The sequence below is a fragment of the Salvia miltiorrhiza genome, chromosome 1 (genome assembly GCF_028751815.1).
Source record: "Salvia miltiorrhiza cultivar Shanhuang (shh) chromosome 1, IMPLAD_Smil_shh, whole genome shotgun sequence".
Classification (NCBI taxonomy): domain Eukaryota; kingdom Viridiplantae; phylum Streptophyta; class Magnoliopsida; order Lamiales; family Lamiaceae; genus Salvia; species Salvia miltiorrhiza.
In genome coordinates, this window is record NC_080387.1 from 75,326,481 (window position 1) to 75,332,661 (window position 6,181).

The 6,181-nt window shown below is 34.7% G+C and overlaps 1 pseudogene; it reads left to right on the top strand.

Moving 5' to 3' along the window:
• Positions 1 to 3,334: 3,334 nt before the first annotated feature.
• LOC131006229 (receptor-like protein 7) lies at positions 3,335 to 6,181 on the top strand (annotated as a pseudogene).

Genomic DNA, 6,181 nt, shown 5'->3' on the forward strand with positions numbered 1-6,181 from the left:
CTACCCAAATAATACTGCACGGGAAATGGGGATTTAAGATTTTTAAGTATGTAGAACAGGGAAAACGAGGTTAATTTATGGAAAATAAATGCTTATTGATAAACGCCTCTACAATATTTCGGTAAACCTTGTTACTCATAATGAGTTATTTTTAGGGAGTTACTCAAAATGACCAGGGGATCTAAATTGCAATTTGCCAAAATCCAATGCAATTGCAATAATATATAATTATTTTTAAATCCATACCTATTATAAAAAAGTCTTATTTTATAAAATTTGATTGATCTATTATATCCTTCATATATATACTTAATTTAAGGTCAATTCTGTAATTTAATGTATTATATCTTTTATATTATAAAAATCTTATAAGCTCCACCAATCAATCCGCAGGCTAAATTCTACAATTAGAATTTTGAATTGGTCTCCACGTTAAGCGTGTTATTGGGTTTAGTTGCTAATGAGACAAAACCGCCTTTCACTATTCACGGATAACCTTTATAGCGGGCCTGGGCTGGGCCCATGCTTGTGGATTGAAATGGGCATGTTCGTCCGTGGGTTCAACTTGGTTGAGTTTGGTGGGCTTCAAGTTGGTTTTGTATAGTTTTTTCTATAAGATTCTACGTTTTCTGATGTATATCAAATAGATTTAGTTTAATATCTAATGAATTAATATATATTTGTAATAATATATCATATGTAATTTATGAACTTAATTTTAAAATAAAATATGTAATAAGGGTGAAATAGGCAATTCACATATTGTTCCCAAGTCACTTTTTATATTAGTATAGATATTATTCAAATTTAAATTTAAAAATTCAAAGGAAAACACTTTAATAATTTAAATCGTTTGTGTAAAGTGTGAAAATAAATTGAGTAGGCTAGATTAGTTATTGAGTGAGCTTATCAGGTCACAGCTGGGATCTTGTTAGCTAAATGAATACCGTTGAATTAGTCTTTCAAGTCAATTATTCAAGTCAACTAGCATGGCCCACTTTGCAATTTCTTTGTTTTCACACTTTCTTTTCTTTTCTATACATGCTAATCACCATAACTATCATGAAAACATGATTGATTGACATATATGTGGAATATTTGAACAAAAATATTTAATTTCTCAATAAAACCTTACACTATATATATCTTCAATTCCTTGATATTATATTACATTATTAGAGAATATTAATTTAATTATGTGAAATATGAATATCTAAGCGTATACATGAAATAAATTTAGTTATGAACAATTTCTTTTCTATAAAAATGGGGTACACAAATTAAAAAAGTATAGATAATAAGGTAAATGAGGAGAGAGATAGAGAGAGTAGTGAAAAAGTAAGAGAAAGATAAAGTAAATAAGAAAAGAGATAGAGAGAGTGAATAAAGTAAATAATTTTATTTTTTACGTTGTGACATTATAAATGAAACGCCTAAAAAGGAAATTTGAGACAATATTATTGGGACGAAGGAAGTAGGAAAGTTTTTAATACATCTTGATTATAAAATATTTATAATCTTGTATACTTGCTAATAAAAATATTATATGAGTTGGTTTAGTCTTTCTCAATGTTTTGGAGGTTAATTTTAAAATACGGATTGTCACATAAGCCTACAGCCTACCTGTGGAATTTATTGAAGAAAAAAAACCAATAAACATTTTAGTAATTAATGAATTTAAGTTTTAGGACTTCCACAAATATTTGGTCATTTTTCTCATTTTATGTGAAAGGAAAAACATAAATTGTGCATGCATCATACGAACGTGGTTGAGTTTTAAGACCAGACTGAGCAATAGATGTTCGACAAAATGACTGATTTAGCTGCCAATGGAGAAAGTGAACTGAAGGGTTCGATCAATTGTCTGAACCAATACTAGATTAATATATCGCAGGCTAAGTGTATTATTTTACTAATGTTTTGAAATTGGGATAAATCAGCATTTTGTAAATTCCACAAGTAGGCCTACATGATTGGGATTGGAAGAAAATGATATAACTGATATGTGGCTTTAACGTGGGCCACACATCGTTGACTTGAGACTCTTCTAAGTCCTAACTATGAATTATTTGGAAAAAAGCATATAAGCTTGACGGCTCCACCAATCAATCCTTGGGCTAAATTCTAGCATTAGAATTTTGAATTGGTCTCCACCTTAAGCATATTAATGGGGTTAGTTGTTAATCAGACAAAACCCTCTTTCACTATTTGTAATTTCCACGTACACGTATACACGATAGCGATTTTTTCTTTTCTTTTTCTTTTATTTTGCTATTCAGATATTGATTAGTGAAATTTTCTTGTTGATAAGAATCTTCCTCTCACCTCATCCACATATCAATGGCAATTTCTTCAATTTCCCACTTTTTTGTCTTTCTCTATATTTACGACTGCTCGGATTGGCCTACCTGTGGACCTAGACTTTTATCAACTATTAATTCAACAACACTACGTTAAATAAGGTAGGAGACTAAAAATCAATGTACAATAACGATTAAATTAATAAAAAAGAGTATATATTTTGCAAAAAATCGTTGCACTAATTTCTTTCTCATCAAAGAATCAATAAATTGCCTACAAGTCTACATGGTTTATTAGAGATGGAACTTTTTAGTCCACGATTAGTTCTTAAGTACAAAATGAGACACCAATTATGAACTAAATTATTACTCACTCTGTCCCTAAAAATTATATGGACCAAAAGAGATGACACGAGTTTTAAGAAGAAATGGGTAGTTTTGTTTAAGTTGCAACCATTTAGTTTTAAGTACAAAATGAGACACCAATTATGAACTAAATTATGATACATATATTAATATTGTACACGAATTAATTGATTTAGTCTTCCATGTCAACCATTTAGTCTTTCCTTCTCTAAAAAAAATAGTCTTCCTCTCACCACATCCACAAGCATATCAATGGCAATTTCTTCTATTCCCACTTTTTTGTGTCTTTCTTTATATTTATGATTACTAGCTACAAAAATTCGTTACGCAGATTGGCCTACTTTTGGAATACTAGCAGAGATAACGTGCGTTCGCACGTAAAAAGAAATTATTACTTAGCAAACTCTTGCAAATAACTAATTAATTTTTAGAAATTATTAAATTCAATTTTTGAGTGATGCTATGAGATAAAACTACCTATGGTCCATTCTAATACCAAGCTTATTGCATTAATTAACAAATCAACTCATCCACCTCCTAAAACAAATGAAAGTTGCTAAAAAGCTTATAAGTGCAATAGTCTTTCTAGTTGCTTATTTAAAGCCACTTGCACAAGTTTGTAGAAAACACAAATCACACCACTATCAATTAATAGCCTCTTCATCACAATGCTTCCAAAGCTATTCTTCATCATTTCTACACTAATTTCCTCCTTCATTTTCACTACTCATTCTTATAATACCCAATGCCTTCACGATCAAAAAACATTGTTGCTTCAGTTCAAGAACGACTTGACATTCGATTCTTCTTTCTCGACAAAATTGGTGCGATGGAATGAAAGCGATGAGTGCTGCAAGTGCCCCGGTGTGGAATGTGATGCTGCTGGCTATGTCGTTAGTTTGCAGCTCGATGATGAGTCTATTTCTGGTGGAATCGCGGATTCATCGAGTCTCTTCAAACTTATGCATCTGCAGAAGCTAATTCTAGCCTACAATGATTTCAACAACACTCCCATCCCGAAAGGTATTCACAATCTCACCTATTTGACACACTTGAATTTATCCCATGCTGTATTTGGTAAGCAGGTTCCGCTGAAATTTCTTCCTTGAGGTGGTTGGTTAGTCTCGATTTCACTAACGTGTATGGGATATATCGAAGTCTTAATATCTCCTATGATTATAGAATATCTGTGAAATTGGAGATGCTTGTCCAAAATCTAACAGGGCTTCGAGAGCTCTATCTTGATGGTGTCAAAGTTACTTCCTCTCATGAGAGGAGAAAATGGAGCCACATTATATCATCATATTTACCCAACCTCACCGCGTTGAGCTTGCGTGGTTGTGGTTTATCTGGGCCTTTAGCTAAGTCCTTTGGGCAACTTCATTCCCTTTCCATCCTTCAACTAGATTTTAACGATCTTGGACCAGAACTTCCAGACTTGTTCGCCAATTTTCCAAGTTTGACCACCTTGACTCTTTATGACTGCAGTTTGAAGGGTTCGATTCCACCCACCTTTGCTAACCTAACCAAGCTGATTCGTGTCGATTTGTCAAGAAACTTCTTCACAGGCTCACTTTCTTCTATGCTGTTTGAAGGTCTTTCCAATCTTGTTTATTTAGATTTGTCATATAATTCATTCTCTGACAACATTCCCCACCCTCTCTTTGCTCTCCCTTCATTGTTGGAACTTGATCTTAGCAGGAATCAGTTTAATGGCACTTTTCAACTGGACAAGTTTCTAAGTCTTGCCAATCTAACCCGACTTGATCTATCTCACAATAGATTGTCGGTAGATGTTGGGAACCTCAATTCAACTTCATATGGAAGTCTCCAACTAAAAGTGTTAAGACTAGCTTCTTGTAACTTGTCCCATTTTCCTAATTTCATCAAATATTTGGATATGGAACAACTGGATCTCTCAGACAATCGGATTTCTGGGGAGATACCTAGTTGGATTTGGGGAACACAACTTTGGTATTTGAACCTCTCTTATAATCTTCTAACAGATCTGCAAAAGCCTTACCATATCCCTGCTTCTCTTGAATACCTACTCTTGCAGTCTAACCAGCTCAAGGGTGAGTTGCACCTGCCCATTCCACCTGCGTCTCAACTCTCGTACTTGTCTCTTGCTAATAACAGTTTAAATGGATCCATTCCAACCTCCCTTTGCACTGCCACGAGCCTCCTTGTTCTTGATTTGTCTGGCAATAGATTAAGTGGCAGCATACCCCCTTGCTTACTTGAAAACATTTCAGAGTTAGATCTAAGCCAAAACAACATCAGCGGTAGCATTCCAGATAATTTTCCAATGGATCGTTGTTCGCTACAATATTTGGATCTTAACAATAATACCTTAGAAGGGAAAATCCCAAAGTCCCTTGAAAGATGCGAGTGGTTGTACTTCATGAATGTTGGGAACAACAACATCACTGACAGTTTCCCGTGCATACTATCATCCATGTTGCGAGTTCTTGTTTTGCACTCTAACAGATTCTATGGAGAAGTAAGATGTGACAACATGAGCTGGGAAGATCTCCAAATTCTAGATATATCTTCCAATCAGTTCAGTGGAAATCTGGAATCGATAAACTTTTCTAGTTGGAAGACAATGATGCTACAGAGTTATGAACAATTGTGGTACGGCAATTCACCTCAATATTACTCAGAATTGTGGAGTTCATTAAGCATCACATTAATCATGAAAGGGACAAATTCAGAGTATCACACGATTTGGTCAGAGTTTGGTATCATAGATATCTCTTGCAATAATTTCGGTGGAGAGATACCAAATGCAATTGGTGATCTTACCTCACTTCATCAGCTCAACCTCTCCCACAATGCCCTCAATGGAAGCATCCCAAACTCATTTGGTCAGTTGAGGAATCTCGAATCACTCGACCTCTCTGTAAATCGACTCATCGGGCCAATACCAGTGGAGCTTGCAGGGCTCACATTCCTTTCATTCTTGAATCTGTCCTACAATAAGCTGGTTGGAGAGATCCCAAATGGGCGTCAGTTACAAACATTTTCAGCTGATTCCTTCAAAGGGAATGCGGGTTTGTGTGGTTTCAGTCTCAACATAAGCTGCAGTGATAGTGATGGCAGTGATCATTTGTGGCCACAAGAAGATGAAAATGAGGAAGAGAAGAGCAAGATCGAGTGGGAGTATGTATCTTCTGCGCTTGGTTATGTTGTGGGATTAGGAAGCATTGCGTGGACGCTTTTATGCCGCAGGAGCTTCAGAGAAAGATATTTCGAGAAAATAGAAGAGATTGTTGACAAGATTTTCTACGAGAGAGCCAGGAGAAGAAGACATGAAAGAAGAAGAAGAAGAGTAGAGATGAATGAGGTTAGGAGACAGCAGAGAAGATGATATACAATTTAGATACTTAAATAAACAAGGCTGTTTAGAGTTTAATGTGAGTGTCAAGGTTTTTGTTTTGCTTTTTTTTTTTTTTTGACGTGTAATTTTCAAAATGACTAGAATTATAAAGTTGATAGTGATCTATAGTTTC